Genomic DNA, 22,148 nt, shown 5'->3' with positions numbered 1-22,148 from the left:
CACCACATAAATTATGACTTAACAATTAATTATCACACTGCTTCAAAAGATACAGTCTGTAATTTCCTAAAGAAGTCAGCAGATGGAAGAACCTATATAAGGTTGTCAGTAAAGAAAACAGCATTTCAAATATGGCGGTTGATTAACCGGTTCGATATTCGATTTCATACAAATGATATAACCGTTTCAAAATTTTGAAAATCGTCCCACCCCTAGGTTATCTGTAACGACGTATATATAAATAATAAAAAATTAAATATGCTCACTGTAGAAGAGGACTAGCTCCTAGACTATGAATATCTTTTAACTAATTATATTAATGTAGTGAACGAGCCAGTCTAAACCTATGTCCAGTATCAACATCAGTCTTGTTTGAAATCACTAATAGACTGGCTTTGTCCTCTATGAAATAGAATTTGTAAAAAAGGGAAAATATATAAATATAGTTATTATCATCTAGTGGCTCGTCTAACTGAGAAAAAAGCTCTGATATATTTAATGTAGCTATTCAACGATGTATGTGACTAAATAAATAGAGACATGAAAACATACTCTCAATAGAAGCATGTGAAGTTTACATTTCATGCAGCTATCTATGATGATATTTTTGTTCAAATCTAACCCATTAAAGCAGCAGGCACTGATGATCTTTCACATGGCTATCAGTGATGATGTATGCTACCAAATAAACTCTCTGAAGGAAGCATGGTTTAATGAAATTTCACGTAGCTATTTTGACCAATGTATGTGACTAAAATAAACTTGCAATAGAACATGCGATATATAAATTTCACGCGGCAATCCGTGACGCAAGTTTGTGACCAAATACAGTCCAAACCTGATTGACAAAGACCACGTCTTCGAAGCAAGCACATACAAGATGGACTGTGTTTCACAGGTGGTCTTTTTCAGGGGGAAGGGACACTTCTCAGTTAAGCCATTATCATGTCTGATAAAAAGCTTTCTAGCATTCATTATGTTCTATGTATAAATTCTTCGTCCGTGCAAACTTGCAAATTTTTCAATCAAGCAGTACTTATTGTGTATGCATTAATTGCAAAAGGTCGTGAAAATTCAGCTGGATTTCAAAAATTTTCATCCCAACGGTCCAGCTGGGTCGATATTGGGGGCAATCAATATGTTCTCTCTTGGGAAACAGTAAGCCGTCGCGCTGGTGCGGTCGCCAGTTGCCGCTTATTCAACCGGCCCTTAAAGAGCATTTTTATACGGGGGGACCAAAGACCGGTCGTTGTCGACAGGTGGTCGCTATTTCCGGGTGGTCGCTAGCACAAGTTTGACTGTACACCCATTAGAGAAGCCCACACTGAAGATATTTCACATGGCTATCTGTAAAGATGTATTTGACCAATCATACTCATATGTGACCAACCATACTCATTATAGAAGCCTCGGTAGCCTAGTGGTAGAGAGTCCGCTTCGAGTACAGGAGGTCGTGGGTTCGATCCCCGGCCACATCATATCAAAGAGGTAAAAAATGGTACTACTAGCTTCCTGGCTTGGCGCAAGCACACACACACACACACACACACACATTATAGAAGCATGCACTGATGGTATTCCATGTGGCTGTCTGTGATGATATATGTGACCAAATATACTCGCTGTAGAAGAAAGATCTGATGATATTTCATGCAGCAGCAATCTGTTACGATGTATGTGATGAAAAAACATGCATTGTATACTTACAAGTATCAAGCGGCTAACTGTAACAGGTATGTGACTTACTAGGCCCATTATTGAAGCATGCAGTGAAAATATTTCACTTCGCTAATGGTGGGGTTTGGTATGTATAAGACAGCAGTTATTTTTTTTAAGATTAAGTTATCTCGTGCTCACGACATCCTTATCTTTGAACACACAAGATCTTAACCTCCAGCTTCGACACTTTTCTCAGTGCACACAACATCTTATCTTGAGTGCACAACAACTATGTCTCGTGCCCATGGCATCTTAACCTCAGCGCACGAGCATCTTATCTCGAGCGCTCAACATCATGTCTATAAAAATTAAGGCCCCATCCGTGGGTTTTCGGTCATAAGTATGACTGTCACCTTTTTGCTTTTGTTCTGTTTATACTTTTGCTTGCAGGGTATTATTTTAAATAAACAAATTGAACAAAAAAGCCAACAAAAATCTGATGCTGACAATGTGCAATTTAATGCTATGAGTCAAACTGCGATTAGTAGCTACTGTAACATGCAGTAAGCATCACTAATTATGTTCTTTAATGTTTAAAAGATAGGATGACCAATTATGTGCACCCCTCTCCCAAATGATGTGATAAACTTGTACTTGTGGGAAGTTTAAGTCTGAATTAAATAGGTGGGACACTAATTATCTACTTGTCGGTATGTTTTTACTAATGACCTAAGCTCACACAAAGGGCCCGAATATATAAATAAGATGTCGAGCGCTCGAGATAAGATGTCGTGCGCACCAGAAGATGTCGAGCGCAGGATATATGATGTTCTGCTCTCCTGAAAAGATGTCATAAGAATAAGATAAAATGTTGAGCACACGAGATAAGATGTTGTGTGCTCGAGATAAGATGTCGTGCGCACAAGATAATTTAATATAAAAAAAAATAAATGCATGTCCTAAAAGATACCGTCTTATAGTGGTATGTTTATGACATGCATTTTTTTTTTTGGATAAAATTTAATTAAATTTACTGATGATCTGAGTTAGCAAAAAGGGCCTTAATATTATATTGATAAGATGTCGTGCGCTCGAGATAAGATGTCGTGCGCAAAAGATAATTTAATCTAAAAAAATTAAATGCATGTCCTAAAGATACCACGGTATTAGTGGTATGTTTACGACATGCAATTATTTTTTTTGATTAATTTTAATTAAATTTACTGACGATCTGAGTTACCAAAAAGGGCCTTAAAATATATTGACAAGATGTTGTGCCCTCGAGATAAGATGCCGTGCGCACGAGACAAGATGTCAAGCGCTTGAGATAAGATGTCATGTGAATGAGATAATATGTCGAGCGCTCGAGATAATATGTTGTGCGCACAAGATAAGATGCCGTGCGCATGAGATAAGACGTTGATCGCTCAAGATTAGATTTTGTCTGCAGGAGATAAGATGTTGTGCGCACAACATGAAATATATGGCGATCGTATTCAAAAGAGATAAGCTGTCATGAATTTTGTTGTGCTCAAGAAAAGTTCCGAGAGTGCACATGAAAAGATGTTAGATTGCTCGAGATACGATGTAGTGCAAACACAATATAATACGTCAGGTGCTCAAGAAAAGATTCTTATCACCGAGAAAATATGTGGAGCCTCGAGATAAAATATGTCACCGCAAGATAATAAGATGTTCAGCGCACGAGATAAGATGTGGTGTTATGAGATAAGATGTTCATCGCTCAGGTAAGATGTTGTGCACAAAAGACCTAAGAATGATGGATAAGATGTTGAGCACACGAGATAAGATTTTGATCACACTCAAGTAAGATGTTGTGCACACATGATATAATGTTGAGCCTTGATATAAGATTTTTTGTGCTATGTAACATAATATGGCACTTTGCTCGAGATAAGATGTCAGGGCGCATGAGATAATATGTTACGTCCATGAGATAAGAATGCAAGCACACGAGATAAGATGCTGAGCGCTCGAGATAAGATATAGTGCACATAAAATAATATAATCATAAAAAACTAAAATGCATGTCCTAAACAATACCATCGTATTGACTAAATTAAATAACGAAATATATTTACTGTATCTGGATAATATTTCAACATGGCTTTCTCTGACGCTGTAAGTGACAAATCATACACATTCTAGAAGCATGTCACAATGATATTTCACTGCTATATGAAGATGTATTGTTACCACTTATACTCATTCTAGAAGCATGCACTAATCAAATTCCCGTGGCTATCTGTGACGATGTAAGTGACCAAAGTGTACTCTATTAATAGAATGAACTGATGATATATCTGCGTGGCAATCTAAGACGATTGTAAAGAATAAAATATACTCATTGAAAAAACATGCACTGAGATTATTTCACGTTTCTACAAGTGACGATGTTGTGTGAAAACTAAAAATACGGACTATAAGTAAGCCCTTGTTTACAATTCAACGCAGCTATCTGTGACGTGGTATGTGACCAAATGTACCAAATATACTTATAAGCATCCTGGTTATAATTCACATAGCTATCTCTGATGACGGGGGGGTTGAATTTGGTTTACACACATCGTCACAGATAGCTACGCAAATATCATAGTGCATACTTCTACTGTGATTATATTGGTCACAACACATCGTCAGCGAGATAGATACGTGAAATATCTTACTGCATAATTTTACTGTGAATATTATTTGGTCACACACATCGTCACGATATTGCTACGTGAAAAAATCTTTACTGCATACTTCTTAAACTACAGTCAGTATATTTGGGTCACTACACATCGTCACAGATACTACGTGAAATATCTTTACTGCATACCTTCTACTGTGAGTAATATTTGGTCACACACATCCGTCCAATATAGCTACGTGAAATATCTTTACTTCATACTTCTACTGAGAGTATATTTTGGTCACACACATCGTCACAGATTGCTACGTGAAATATCTGTACTGCAACTTCTACTGTGAGTTAATATGGTCACAACACATCGTCACAGATAGCTACGTGAAATAATTCATTAGTGCATACTTCTACAGTCAGTAATTGGTCACACACATCGTCCACAGATAAGCTACGTGAAATATCTTTACTGCAACTTCAACAGTATATCTACTTAGGTCACAACACATCGTCCCAGATAGCCACGTGAAAATATCTTGACATGCATACTTCTACTGTGAGTATATTTGGTTGGTCGCACATATCATCACAGATAGCCACGTTAAATATCTTTAGTGCAAACTTCTAAAAAAGAGTATATTTGGGTCCACAACATCGTCACAGTGTTGATAGCAACGTGAAATATCTTTAATGCAAACCTCCTACAGTCAGTATAATATCTTTTATGCATACTTCAGGCTGTGAGTATATTTGGTCACACACATTTCACGATCGCCAACGAGAAATATCTTCAGTGCATACTTTCTACATTGAGTACATTTGGTCACACACATCGTCACAGATTAGCTACGTGAAATATCTTTTATCATACTTCTACAGTAATAAATATTTTGGGTCACAACACATCGACACAGATAGCTACGAGAAAATCTTTAAAGTGCTACACTACTCTGATTATATTGGTCCACACACTCGTCACAGATAGCTACTGAGAATATCTTTACTGCATCTTCTACTGTGAGTATATTTTGGTCACACACATCCGTACATATAGCCACGTGAAAATCTTTACTGCATACTTCTACGGTGAATAAATTTGGGTCACACACATCGTCACAGATCGCCACGTACAATATCTTTACTGCATACATCTACTGTGAGTATATTTTGTGTCACACACATCGGTCAACAGATTGCCACGTGAAATAAGATATTACATGCATTACTTCAGCTGTGATATATAAGGTCACACACATCGTCACAGAATAGCTACGAGAAATATCTTTATGCCATCGACATCTACATAGTTTATTTGGCCACACACATCGTCACAGATATCTACGTGGAAATATCTTAGTGCATACTTCTACTGTGAATATATTTGGTCAAACACATCCTCATAGAAAGCTACGAGAAATACTTTAGTGTATACTTCTACAGTTTGTATATTTGGTCACACACATCGCCACAGATAGCTACGTGAAATATCTTTACGCAAACTTTTAACTGTGATATATTTTGGTCACACACAATCGTCCACAAATAGCCACGGTGAAATATCTTACATTGCAAATACTCTTTTAACTATAAGTGTGGAAAGTGTAAATTTGGACACACACATCGTCCACAGATTAGCTACGTGAAATATCTTAGTGCATACTTCTACAGTAAGTTATATTTGGTCACACACACTCGTCACAGACCATCTACGTGAAATAACTTTTAACTGCAATACTTTTACAGTCAGTATAATATCTTTAGTGCATTTTTCTACAGTGAGTTATACTTGGCCGGTCACACAACGACACATCGTCACCGATAGCTACTGAAATATCTTTAGTGCATACTTCTAAAGTAAGTATATTTGGTCACACACACATCGTCAACAGACTAGCTACGTGAAATATCTTTACGCATACTTATCAGTCATATAGATATCTGTAGGCATACTTCTACTGTGAATATATTTGGTCACACACATCGTCATAGATAGCTACGTGAAATAATCCTTTTAGTGGAACCCAGACATCTACAATAAGTTTGTCACACACATCATCAAGATAGCCCGTGAAAATATCTTTAGTGCAATATCTTCTAAGTAAGTATAATTGTCATCACAACATCGTCCACAGACAGCTACGTGAAATATCTTTACAGCATACTTTTACAGTCAGTATAATATCTTTATGTGATACTTCTACTGTGAATATATTTGGTCCACACAACATCGTCATAGAAACGCTAAGTGAAATAACTTTAGGGTGCAACTTCTACAGTAATTTAGTCCCACACATCATCACAGATAGCCAACAGACATAGTCTTTATGCATACTTTCTACATTTAGTATATTAGGTCACACAACAGACGTTGACAGATAGCTACTAGAAATATCTTTACAGCATACTTTCCACTGTGAGTATATTTGGTCCAACAACACCTGTCACAGATAGCTACGTGTAAATATCTTTAGTGCATACTTCCACTGTGATATATTTGGTCATAACACATCGTCATAGATAGCTACTTGAAATATCTTTAATCATACTTCCTACTGTGAGTATAATTGGTTCACACACAATGACGTCCACAGATAGCTAGTATCTATCTGTGACGACGTGTGTGACAAAATCTACCAAGCAGAAGATGCAGTAAACATATTTCACGTAGCTATCGTGACTATGTGGTGTGACCCAAATATACTCACAGCAGAATAGTATGCAACCTATTTCACGTAGCGTATCTGTGACGACGGTGTGAACAAAATATACTCACAGTAGAAGAAATGCATAAACATATTTCACGTAGCTAACTGTGACGATGTGTGTGACTCAAATATACTCACAGTCAGAGTATGCAGTAAACATTTTTCACGTAGCTATTCTGTTTTACGATGTTGTGTACCAAATATACCTTACAGTAGAAGTATGCATAAAGAAATTACACGTAGCTATCTTTGGCGACGACGTGTGTGACCAAAATACTTTAATTGCAGAAGTATGCTGTAAAGAAATTTCACTAGCTATCTGTGACGATGTGTTTTTTGCCCAAATAATACTTACAGTAGAATTATGCACAAGATAATTTATCACGTATCTATCTGTGACGATTTGTTTTGACCAAATATACTCACATCGAAAGTATGCACTAAAGAAATTTATAGTAGCTATCTGTGACGATGTTGTGAGACCAAATATACTGACTGTAGAAGTATGCATAAAGAAATTTCCACGTAGCTAACTGTGACGATTATGTGACCCAAGATATACAGACTGTAAAGTATGCACTAAAGATATTTCACGTAGCTAACAGGACGACATGTGTGTGACCAAATTCACTCACAGTAGAAGTATTCAGTAACAGAATATATCACGTATCAATCTGACGATGTGAGTGGACCAAATATACTCACCGTAGAAGAATGCAGTACAGAAATTTCACGTAGCCTAATCAGTGACGATGTGTGGGTGACCAAATATACTCAGAGTAGAATTATGCACTAAAGATATATCACGTAGCTATCTGTGACGATGTTTTTACCAAATATACGCACAGTAGAAGTATGCACTAAAGATATTTCACGTAGCTATCTGTGACGATGTGAGTAGCCAAATATACGCACAGTAATAAGTATCACTAAAAAAATACCGACTGTAGAAGTATGCAAGTAAAGTAAATTGCACGTAGCTAAATCTGTGACGATGTGTGGTGACCAAATAATACTCACTGTCGAAGTATGCACTAAAGAAATTTCACGAGCATCTGTTGACGATGTTGTGTGGCCCAAATAAACTAAACTGTAATGTATGCACTAAAGATATTACACGTACTATCTGTTGACTATGATGTGACTACAATATACTTACTGTAGAAGTAAAAGGACTATATGAAAATTCACGTAGCTATCTGTGATGATGTGTGTGACCAAATATACTTAATGTATGAATCTGCACTAAAGATATTTCACGTATCATATCTGTGACGATAGATATTTCGCGTAGCTATCTGGGACGATATATTGACCTAATATACTATACTGTAGTGAAGTAAAAGCCCTTAAGATGTTTCCCACGTAAGCTAACTGTGACATGTATATGACCACATATACCTACTGAAGAATTATGCACTATCGATATATCACGAAGCTAACTGTGCCATGAAATGTGGCTAGAAGTACACACTATAGAATCAATATGGTTGCTTACATTTAACGCGGGGATCATGACGAAGTATACTCACAGTAGAAGCATGCGCAAACGCGAAATTTCGCATGGCTAACAGGTCGACGTAAGTGAACAAATAAAATCATTGTATAAGCCAATCACTGAAGTATTTCACGTGGCTATCTGAGACGATGATATCAACCAAAATAACACTGTAGAAGCATGCACTAATAAAGTTTCACGTGGCTATCTGTGATGAAACTACCATACCTGTACTATACTTGTACTAGTACAGTTACACATGGTGATTTAAAGAGTCTTTAATCATTTATTTGATATGGGAAAAACAATAATTCAATTATTGTTATAATAACATAAGAATGATTGTACTTTTCCCCTATCAAATAAATGTGATCATACGTATTGCAAAAATGTTTTGTAATCATCCAGGAAAAGACAAAATCCCAAAAAATGTTTGTTGAACTGAATGCAATTAGCAAAAGGTATTCCTCATTCATTCTTGACAAAGTAAGATTCAAATGAAATTTACAAATACACTCTGATGTCTTGTTTACCTATGCTGTTCATTTTTTTATTCACAGATGTAAAAAAATTAAACGATTTTTCTTTGCAGCATGAGCAATGGCTTTATTTGAAGATGGAAAGAAACCTTCTGTGCTCAGGAGAGATACCAAGGTTATGGTGCTTCATATTCAAGAGTTTTACAAGATTATTCTAACCGTCCTCACAGGGTTGTATGTATGCCATTTGCCGAAACACAATGGAAGTAAAAATTAAAAAAGATTTGTTAATTAAATGTGTTTGATTGAAAAAGGAAAATATAAACATGTAATTACTTTGTTACCAACAAGAAAAATATAATTATAGAAACACGAGCTTATCTAAAGGATCTGAATAGTTTTTTGCTTCATTAAATAGAATCCTGGGATTATAATTGAATAACTTTTTACTGTGATCAATATTGTCTATTCAGGTTTTCCATCAACATGGCTTGCCAATTAGCACACCAATAACTATTGTGAAGAAAAACCTCCCAGACGCGATTATTGGTTTTTAAGAGACTTCAAAGTTGTAAGTTTATAAAATCCAGACTTCAGATTGTTCTTATCTGTGGCTTATTCTTGTAGAGTTAGCTCATGGACCGCCTGATGCTTGTCGTCCAACACACGTCAACAATTTCTTTGCCTGCACCGATAGCAGTTATCATTTTCCAGCTCACCTGAGCCTAAGGTTCATGGTGGAGCTTTTGTGACGCACAGTGTCAGTCGTCCCTTTCATGATGGTCCGGCCGTAAGCATTTTCTAAAAAAAAATCTTAATGAAAACCACTGGGCAGAATTACACCATGGCTTTAATATTTGTAAGTAGCATCATCTTGTGGTCTTATACCAATTTTTTTCAAATTATCCACCACAATGTCCAAAACCGGCCCGCCCCTGGTCACAAGGATAGGGATTTTTTTAAGTGAAAAAATGCCTAAAATTAAAACGTCATGCTTATAATAGTATATTTATCATTAATATTGTAGCATAAGTCGTTTGTGTAAGATGCTTGTATAACCAACTTCTCATTTAATATTTATCCAATCTTTTTCCAGAGCTGCACAAAAGACATCATGTACTGGTAGTTAAAGACTTACAAGGTTAGACAGTTTTCTTGGACAAGCACTGGCCTTTGGAAAAGTTCAGAAAACGTAGCCTAGAAAACTCAGTTGGACCTAAGTGAAGTTGTTACAGAAACCAGAAGAAGCAAGCTCTGCAGTTATATATCTTTAGGACACCGGGCCACATTTTTGATCGGCTATACGAAGTATATGGTGAAGCTATCCACTCACCCGGTCTTTCGGCGTCCTTCGCCATCCCAGCATTTGGTTTAAAAGCTTTTAGCTCACCATGAGGCTCAGGTGGGCTATGTGTATCACTCACCGTCCGCGTCTCCCGTCGTCCGATCCCATAAACTTTTATTTTAAATGCACCCTCCCATAAACATGCAAGGCCAATTCATCCAAACTTCACAGGAATGTTCCTTGGGTAAGCTCGACTTCGTGAGCGATCCAGGGTCATCATGACCCCTCTTGTTACATTTTCACTTATTTCTCCTCATCTCTTAATTACTTTGATGGATTTGATTTTAAAAACATAAAATAGTTATTCTACATCATCACGCACATCATATGGGCACAAGGGCCATAACTCTCACATCCTATTTTTGACGAATTCCCCCAACACCTTTTTTACTTAAGAATTTCAGGTTTTTGATGCAGTTGCACTCTATCTCGGTTTAAATTCCTTAATTGGATTTGATTCAGTCTGAAAGTAGTTTTCCACCTAATCCACCTTCATCAAAATACACAATGTGCATAACTCTTGGCACCAATATTTCATGAAATATGCCCCTTTTACTTAAATTTAAGTTAATATTGTGATTCATATTCCACTATATCGTATACGAAATAGATTTGAGAATTCAAACTTAAAATAGTTGTTCTATTCCATCACACCCACATCATATAACACAAGTGCAAAACTCTTGCATCACATTTTAAGAAATTATCCCCCTTTTTGCTAGAATTATACTGATATTGTTTATTTATAATACACTTAAATCATTATACCTGTGTTATTACTCAATGTTTTTGACACAAGACTCAAGCATTTTGAGTCAATAAACATTCCATTGTACAGCTCAGTTTTCATCAGAAGTGCCCTGTTTCAACTATCCAGCATCGAAATAGTCTGGTCTCGCTGTCTCCTGTGACAGCTCTTGTTTTTGCAACGATACCAGTCATAATGTATTTTTTTGACAACACAGAAAAATGACGGTCAACTTGACATCTTCAATTTCCGGAAGTAACGAAAAGGAAAATAGACGTGAGAACTGAAAACGAAAGTCATCTTTGCATTGGTCGATAGTCAGCGGTCATGTGCATTGCACCCCGTCCAAATGTACAGGGAGCCAATTTTCCAGGCGTTTTCTAACTATCTGAAAATACCTGGGCTATTGCACGACTGTCACGTTTCATCAAACGACTACATATTGAATCTTATTAAACACCAATTCCAAAGGGTCGTACTGAGCAAGAATACATGGAGGTTTTTGGAACATCGTCATATCGCTCAAAAGGTCCCTTTGTGACGTGTCTGAAAGAGTCATTATATGCCTCGGAGTAAGCTATTTTCGTATTTGAAGCTAAGACCTAGACATTTCGATTTCAAGTGATAAATTCCTACGGAAGCGTGAAAGGACCTAAACTTTTATTACGTTAACTGGTGCGGAAAGGATATTATATAGTTCATGACAGAACTATTATTTCATTATTACAAATGAATTTGTACATCTGATAGTATTTTAATTACTTTTGCTTTGAAGTATGACATTTAACATAAGATATAAAAGAAATAAAAATATCGAGACCACTTTCTATGGTAAATACATGGATGGTACCATCCAATTTTTAGATATATTTGGACATATCTGTCCCTTGTAAAGATTTTTCTGTTACCTCTCAAGATTTATTATGGGAATTACCCCCCCCCCCCCCCCCCCCCCCCCCCCCCCCCCCCCCCCCCCCCCCCCCCCCCCCCCCCCCCCCCCCCCCCTTCTTCCTTATGCTGTTCCTGTCCTTATGGGCTCCATCATCAAGTTCTTTAAATTTTGCTCACATCCTTGATGTAAACCTGCGGCTGTATTGCCCCGCTTGGCGAGCACTTGTTTTGACATTATGTGACTGGAGCAGAATTAGATGTTTTTATATATTTATGTTTACTTCAGTTCAGATGACTATATGAAAAATTTTAAACAACAAGTCCACAACTGTTTTTGTTAGAAATTATATTTATTTACGGCCATGAATATAAACCGCCACGCATTATAATGAATTCACCTAGATTACGATGAAAAATGCGGTTCTTAATAATATGTTGTATTATTGGCCAGAAATTTTGCACATAATTAAGTTTTTACACTTAAAAGGAACTAATTCAAGCAAAAATCTGGAATTTTTAGCCCCCCTCACCAGAGCACGAAATGCAAAGAAAACTATTGTGACCGTCTTGCCGGTGTCCCGTTCGTGCGTCAACCATTTGCTTGTTAAGAAATCTATAGGCCACAGATATGACCTAATCTTATGGTCAGAAAGTATTTCATGACTCTTAGGCAAGTTTTGAAACTGCGTCATGTGGGTCAAAAAAAGTGTCATAGCCAAGAATAAATGAAATAACCTATGTTACCTTCGAGAGTACACATTTATGACCCTGTTTCTTCAAGACTCATTGCAGAAGTTTGTGTCAAACAAAGGTAAATCCGAATATGGGTCATTGTAGGTAAAAAACCTTTAACCGGTCAAATCAAAGAAAAACTATTGTTTGCAATAGGGCTGGCATTTGTCAAATGGTGTTCGTGGAAATTATGATCAGAAACCAAAGAATCTCAGCGGAGTCCCTTAAACGCGACTGGTTATGTTTAAAAAGACATTAAAATCTTTTCATAAACCTCACTTAATTTATTTATAATATGATGCGATAAAACTTGTGAATCAGAACAGAATGGCGTGTTTACAGTAGTTATGATATTTGGCATGTTCATCGTCAAATAGCACTGTCAGGATAAGTCCTCGCCTGTTTCTTGCATTAACACTATTATGGTTATAAACATCTCGATATAAAACTAAAAGAATGATAATAAAAATAGCCACGTGAAAAAGGTCATCGTAAAGACAAGACGGCGTGCTACTATAATTGGTATATTTGGACATATACAACGTCCGTAGCAGATAGCCGCGGGGAAATATAAACAAAGCATGCTAACCATAGTTAGTATATTTAGTCACATTCACGGTCCAAAATAGCAACGTGTAATATTAATAAATGCAACTTTCCACAGTAGTAAATAAAGATATAATTTTTAGCAAAAGAACGCTTTACCACTATTTATGCACGATGGGCGTGATATTATTTGTACGACGTATTACCGCCCAGTGTATAGATAGTTTTTTAAAACACGTTTTGCTATAAATTTTTTTCAATCTAAATGCATTTAATCTAAAACAGTATCGGCGCACTTTCTTGGTTTGCAAAACACACGTTGAAAAAGTCACCGCACGTTAACGTGATCGCATTCTACGCGTTAAGCGTGTTTAAACAGTAGAACAAGCATATTAGAATTCGTCATATACGTTGTCACAGAGAGCTAAGTCAAATATATCATCATTTACATGCATGCATCTATAATGGGTACAATTTGTCACAATACCCCCGTTCACAATAGCGCGTGAAATGTTAAACAACCGCGAAATTATCATTAAAGCATGCTTCTGCAGTGAGAATATTTGGGTCATGAAAAACATCGTCACAGATAGCCACGTGTAAAATCATCCCAATGCATGCTTCTCCAATGAGTATATTTAATCCAACGTACATCACACAGATAGCAACATGAAATATCAATTAAAAGAGTGTATTTGGTTACATACCCGTCCACAAGAGATTGGCGCGTTAAATGTAAATAACGCAGCATTCTATATAGTGAGTATTTTAGTCACATGCCATTGTCACAGATAGCTACGTGAATTATCATCAATGCATGCTTCATCATTGGATATATGGTCATAAAAAACCGTCATACATTGCACGTTAATTTCATTAGACCTCCCTTCTACAGCGAGAATATTTGGTCGAGTACATCGTCATAGATACTCTTTTAATATCATCCGGCATTGGTTCTACCAGGAGTATATTATTGGTCACATACAACGTTATAGATAGCGATGGGAAATTTTTAAGTGCATGCCTCTGCAGTGATATATATGGTCCGTATACATAGTCGACAGATAGCCCCATTAGCGCTGCTTACTACACTGAGTATATTAGGTTACATTCCCCGTCACATGTAGCCAGCCGCGTTAAATGTAAAGAACACCGCATTCTTTCGTGATAATACTTAGCCCAAACTTCGTCACAGATAGCTTCGTGTAAAATTATTAAGTGCTTGCTTCTACAATGAGTACATTTTTGTCATATACATGGTCATAGAAGCCACGAAGATATCAACAGAACTAACTGTATCCAATAGAATATATTTGGTTAAATACAAGAGATAGGCCGCGTGAAATATCCATGCAATGCTTCTACAATTGGGGCGGATGAGTCTATTTGGTCACATACACCTTCATCAGATAGTCACGAGAAATTTTTTAAGTGCATGCTTCTGCAAGGGTAAAATTAGGACGAATACATAGTCCAGATAACCACATGAGGTTTTATTATGCACGCTTCTACAGTGGTATATTTTTATGCCGTATACATCGTCATAGAAAGCCGTGCGTTAAAAAAAAACAACGCAGCAATCCTAAGTGAGATATAGTTAAGTCACAAACATCGTCACAATGTTCAGATAGTACGTGAAATATTATTAGTCCATGCTCCACAGGGAGTGTTAATTATGGCATTATACAGCGTCACAGATAGCCACCTGAAACATCATCAGTGCATGTTTTTACAATGAACACATTTGGTTACATACATAGTCGGAGAGAGCCGCGTGAAATAACATCCATGTATGCTTCTAAAATACACATATATCGTCGCAGATGGCCACAAGAAATTTGTTAAGTTTACATGCATCTACAATGTGTATATTTGGTCCGTTTACATCGTCACATATAGCCACTTGAAATAACATTTGCGCATACTTCAACAATGAGAATAATATGTTACATACCCCGTCAATAAGCCGCGTACTGTAAGTGGAATATTTTAGTCCATAACACGTCGCAAGCAGATAGCTACGGAAAAAAATAATAGTGCTGACAATTTCTACAGTGAAGTACATATGTCAATACATCGTTATGAATAGCCACATGAAAAAACATTAGAGCTATCTATTATAATGAATATATTTGGTTACATACAAAAGACCGAGATAGCCGCGTGAAATATCATCCGTGCATGCTTCTACAAGGAGTATATTTTGTCACATATTAGTACTCGCCAGATAGCCACGGGAAATTTGTTAAGTTCCACATTCTGCAGTGGGTATATATAGTCGTAATACATACTCACAGTAAGCCTGAAGAATTTAATTAGTGTACCATTTTATAGGGAGTAAATTTAGTCGTATTCATCTTCACAGATAGAAGCCGCGTAAAAGTAACCAACGCAGCATTCTGTAGTGAGTTTTGTTTAGATTCACATATAGTGACAGAGGAGCCACGTGAAATGTTATTAGTCCAAGCTTCTACAGTGAGTTGCATTTGTCATATACACGTCCATAGATAGCCACGGGAATTCATCAGTGTAAAGCTTTTACAATAACACAATTTGGTACATACCTAGTCAGAGATAGGCGCGTGAAATATCTCTGTGCATGGTACTAGGGCAATGAGTATATTAGGTCACATACTAGTACATCGTCACAAATAGCCACGGTAATATTTTAAGTGCAAGCTTCTACAGTAGGGTATATTTGGACGTTTACATTCTCACAGATATCCATGGTGAAATTCAGTAGCGCATAGCTTCTACAATGAGATTTTTGGTTACATACCCCGTCACAGATAGACGTGTTTTAAATAATATAACAACGCAGCATTCTTACTCACTAATTCAAATCACATACATGGTCACAGATAGCTACGTGAAAAATTAATTAATTTCATGCTTCTACAGTAAGTATATTTGGTCATAGCATGTCACAGATAGCCACGTGAAATACTTCAGTGCATGCGTTTAACAATGGACATATTTGATTACATACAAAGTCAGAAATAGCCGCGTGAAAATATCATCCGGTTATATATATGCTTCGCAATGATATAATTGGTCCCATATACAACGTCCACATTATACCACGGGAAAATTTTTTCATCTAAAGCATGCTTTAACAGTGTGTAATTTTGACGTATACATCGTCACAGATAGACAAGTGAAATATAATTAGGGCATGCATCTACAATGAATAATTATTTGTTTACATACCCCGTCACAGGACAGCCACGTTAAAAAGTAAACATCGCAAGCTTTCTATAGTGATTTATTACTAGTCCAACATAATAAAGTCCACAGTGATTGATACGTGAAATATTATTAGTGCATGCTTCTACAGTGGGTATATTTAGTCCGTAAAACATCGTCACAGATAGCCACGGGAGATCTTATTATGCCTGCTTCGTTTCTACAGTGGGTATATTTGGACAGTATATATCACATCACAGATAGCCACGGGAGATCTTATTAGTGGCATGCTTCTACAATGGGAAATTTTTGGTCGTATATATCATCACAGATAGCCACGGGAGATTATTATAGTGCATGCATCTACAATGGGTAAATTTTGGTCGTATTCATCGTCACAGATAGCCAAGTAAACGTCATTAACGCATGCTTCTACAATGCTTATATATTGTAACAACCCCGTTACAGAAAGTCGCGATAAATTAAACAAACGCAGCATTCTATAGCGAGTATTTTCACAAGACACATACATGGTACACAAGATAGCCACGTGAAATATTAAAAGTGCATGCTTATACAAGGTGAGAAAATTAGGATCCATACATCGTAAAAGATAGGACCCCCCGTGCATCTTCTACAATGAATAATTTGGTTACATACATAAAACAGAGCTAGCCGCGTGAAATACCATCGTCACTAAAATATCGTCTGTGCTCGATGAAATATCAAAGGTCAGCGCATTTGGTTATACGGTCATATGGACAATATTATGATATATACAATTATTTTCTGCTCCCAACCAAAGCATACACAACTAATTTAAATACATGCATTTATTTTGACTTCTTTTAATGATTACCAATCCATGCGGTATAATGTTGCAAATATAGTGTTAAATAAAGCCTATAATTTTCCGAGATCCTTGATAAACAAGTTTCGAAATTTTACGGTTTGCACACTTTTTTTGTCAGACAAAAATGCGAGATTACAGACGCGGTATTTTAATCTTGCAGAAGAAAGAAAAAGCCCTGCAGCAGCGTAATTGAGAATAAAATAGACATAAATATGTAAATTTTAGAACATAGAAGATATTAGCGTTAAAGTCAAAACTCCTCGTTTTAATTATTTTATTACAGATTCCTTATGGCGGAGGCAAAGTATTTCGCAGCTGTGTAGAATTACCTGGTCTCTATTGTCATTCCTGTATAATTAGACTTTCTATAGGCCTGAGTGATATAGTTCGCTAAGTACAAAAATCTCGGTTTATCTACGATAAAATCACACTTGGAACTTGTTATTTCGAATCTAACACGAAATACTAGATCAACAGTGTTAGAAAAAATGGTAACTACTATTTTACGACAGTGCTACGCACTTGGAATCAGCTGACGTTATAGCACCTAGAGATTTATAGATAGATTTTGCTCTACTGTACAATGTATGTAGGTTAATTGCCTGGACGTGTTTGAATTCATATACTCGTTACAACATTATCCGATAATTCTTTTTATACTTATTTATGGTCATCATTCATTCTCCAAAACATTTGCATATAACAGGTAAGACTGCAAGCAGTTAAAGTGTGACCCTCAAGAAATAGTGTATTAATGCCTCGTCACCGATAGAATGCAAGGATAGCTAAAAGGAAAATTCTTGTCTTTCGTTTCGCAACCGGTTCGCCTGTAAAATACATACCTGTGAGAATCACAGACTAAAGGCCACTAATTGAAATCTTCTATTTGCAGCTTATTTACGCATCACTTTCTCATTCACCTACTTTTCATGAATGTTCTATCATAAATTAACAAAAATGGAAAGAAAATAGGGGAATGAATAGGTAAATGTTAAATGCCAGCGAGTTGTGGTCTGCTATCCTAAAATGACGCATATTTGCTATTTTCCGCACATTTTTAAACTCTTTTCAATTTGCAAAACTTGCCATCGTTGGAGTACGGTATTAACATGAAAACGGTCTTATTTCATGCAGAATACAATCTAGCAGTGAAAACATATGATTAACACACCCTTTCTAAATGAAATTGTGTAAAAATGAAATTATTATGATATATTTTCTTTGGAGTTCTTTCAACTACACCATTTTGACTGAATTACTGACCTTGTACATAATAGATGGCCTGCGTATTCATATGTGGCGCCAAAAGCTACTTTGTTAATTAAGGTATATCTGAACGTTCAGATACAAAAAAAAATCCAACAATGTAAAATTTGATAAAACTCTGATTTTTCAAAACTCCAGCCGAATATACTTAGACAATTCGGCAAATGAAAACCATAAGGTCGTGTGCTCGATTTTTTTGCTGGACTAATTTGAAAAAAAGACCTCAAACATGTTTTCATAATGGGAGTGTATGGTGAAATCACAATTTTTATAACATTTTCGCGAATAGAATTTTTTCTACGTTGTATAGATTTTAATGAAACTTCTCATATTTGCAAATAAATATTTGGCATAAAGTGTGCTAAAATAAAGTATATAGGTCCGTGTGCTTGTTTTTGACATAGAGATTCACGCATTTCAATATTTACTCACCAGTCGCCATTAATTCATCAAATAATTTTCCTTTCCGGCTTTAATCTACGTTTTCGGCATAAATGACGTTATGCCAATACTTCCGGTTTATCAAACGTGTAGAACTACCTTAATTAGACTGCGTTTTCCGGAATGCTTTTGTAGACTTATGTTAGAACCAAGCACATGCATGTTTTCCCAGCATTTCTTCGTATAGATATTGTCTCAAAGGCTGACCTCCACAGAAAAAGTAGGAAACGCACTAATTGGGTGGGAGTTTGGTTACTGAGTGAAATCTTTATATTAGCATTAGAAACCGCGGTCAGTCACTTTGGTTCCTTTATGCTTCAAAAGTTTCAATTCATAAACCTCTATCCTTGAAAAACATTTTTTTTTTAAATGACTGCATAATATTTGGCGTAATTTAAATGCACAAAGTACAATGTAGCATTAGCAGTAGCAGCAGCAGCAGTAGCAGCGGAAGCAGTTACGTATAATAATAATAATAATAATAATAATAATAATAATAATAAATAGATATAGACAGTGATATTGCATTCGTTTATTTCAGCTGTAAATTTGTTGCATTTACGTATGTTTTGCGTTTAATTGTTGTTTAACGGTATACTAGACCCAATTTTCATATTTGAAAACATGAAAAAAATACTACCAGTAGTTTATGTAAACATAGAATAGACAAATTTATGTGTATTAACACTGATGAATTTGGTTAATAATAGTACACACTGTATATATGTACAGCTGAAAGCAGTATAAATGTATACTATCATAAAAAACTGGAAGTTTTTTTTTTTTACACAATCAGCTGTTACTACATGACATTTGATTATGAATGTAGCTCATTATAGACAATTTATTTATAGATTTAGTAAAGCTGAATATATTTGATGAGGATTATCTGCATTTGAAGTAAATATCTAAATATAAAATATTTCAATGAAAGATGAGCAGAATACATCTTTAAGTATATACCTCCTGAAAAGACGTTTTATATTTCTAACCCAGGTATATATTGATCCCGAGATAGTATAAACTTAGATTTCATCAATGTTTAAGTGTAGGATGGACGCTCTTTGTCCAAGAAAATAATTTTATTTCGTTACAATGCATTGCTTTCGGACATATCCAAGCTTTAGTAGAATAAATACGATAAATTAAGCTGCCCTACAAAAGGAGGATTTTCAACATGACGTGAAACTAAATTGGTTTATTTTAGCGTTTCATGTGAATGTTATAAATCATAAAATCGTTTTTTATTACATTATGAGAGCTTACAGGTATTCAACAAAAGCTGTAAAAATCTTAGCAACTATTAAATTTCGGACAAAATATATGCTGCACACATCCTTTTGAAATACTACTAAAACACAACTGACTTCATTTTAATATTTCTCTCAAAGTTTATAAAACTAAATTACAAGTTATACTAAAGGTGTGTCAAAATCCTCGTCGTGTTGGGCTCAGTATTATCACTATTTTTGGTCCCGAGATTGGGTTCATAGAGACCATTCAATGTTAATTTATGACATAATACTACGTCGGTGCTTATGTGTGCATTTTCATTTAAAGAGTAGAAACATTTCTTATTAGAACTACGTGAAACGAAAAAAGTATCAAAATCGGACTACATGCAAAAAAGATATAGCCATTTGAATACCACCACTGCACGATCATGATCTACACTGGTCGCAAAGGCAGAATCAGTCGTGTCCAACAAGATAATTATTAAAATTGTTTTCAATCGTCAGGTCAGTAAGAAATAGTAGCAATTAAAAAAGTGAAACCAAATAGAATATAATACTCCTTGCTTGACTACCTGAAACATAAGGAGATTTAAAACGTGTTTAATATGTACTGATACCATTTCAACATTAACTTTGATATTCATTTATCTGATTTCTTTGGGTGTTAAATAAGAACGTAGGCCTAAATCAATCAGATTAGAGGGGGAAAGTAAATTAAACGGCTATCTTTATTTGCATTGCGCTGAAAATCCATTTAATTTGTAAACATTTATTGTAAGTGAAATAGAAATATAATATTTAATGTACACTGGCTGCATTGTTATCAATGAATAATTTGTTGTGTAATTCAGCATCAGAAAAGTAGGGCCTATGTTTTAAATAGCGCATTCATATCATCCGATTTTTAGCTTTCCTAAATTAAAGTTTCAGGGTGAGCTAAAAGCATACGGTTGTTGTCCGTTATCGGGCGTCACTGACTGAAGGCCACAATTTTAAACCAATCTGAATCAAACTTAGTTAAAATGTTTATCATTTGTCATAATAAAATCTAGGTCAGTTTTGACACTGGGTTACCTGGAGTAAAAATCTAGGTCACTACAACAAATCACAGAAAGGTCTTGTTAACATTCTGGAGGCTGTATTTTCTGCCAGATCTATATAAATGTTTTTCTTTACGAATTAAATTTCAGATTTTAAGCTGCGTTACCTAGGATAAAAACTAGGTCAAACAATTAAATATAGAGACCATAATTTCCATGCACTTGTGTCTTTATGAAGTCAAGGTCAAGTTTTCAACTAGGGCATCCTTGGCCAACAAGCTGGAAGTTCAGCTGGTAAAATCATAAAAAGAAACAACACATTGTTAACACGCTAAAGGTAATATTTTCTACCTAAGTTACAGAATACGTTGTCACGATCTATGTCACTAGGTTGAATAATAGAAAAAAAAAACATTAATATTTAGAAATCGCATTTTTGAAACACCACAATAATTTTGGTTTCTGTCCATGACATATATTCAAAGTCAAACAGTCAAGAGCAGACGGATGACTCGTAGCCATCATGGACCTCTTGTATGATAAAATCAGGTACTTTAAAAATGCATATACAAGGTAGGGGTCACATATCAAAATTGTTCAATCAGTTTATAAAATTGAGATGTTAATGGTGTCTCTGGTGTGGTTGGTGTTTAAAGAAAAAGAAAAAAAACATGTAAAAACAGCTCTACTTTTAATGATTCGTATGAAAATTGTAACTGCGAAGTACAACATAATGCAACGAATGACCATAGGGAATAAGCACCGACTTACCTGTTGTATTCGAAAGGCATTTTACTATCAGTTTTAATCATTTACTATATTACATTTTTTATTATGTAAAGTAAATGTATACATGTATACTTAACTAAATGTCGGC

This window comes from Mercenaria mercenaria, chromosome 4 (assembly GCF_021730395.1).
Source record: "Mercenaria mercenaria strain notata chromosome 4, MADL_Memer_1, whole genome shotgun sequence".
NCBI lineage: Eukaryota > Metazoa > Mollusca > Bivalvia > Venerida > Veneridae > Mercenaria > Mercenaria mercenaria.
The sequence above is the reverse complement of the archived record's forward strand: the minus strand, read 5'-3'. Positions refer to the sequence as shown.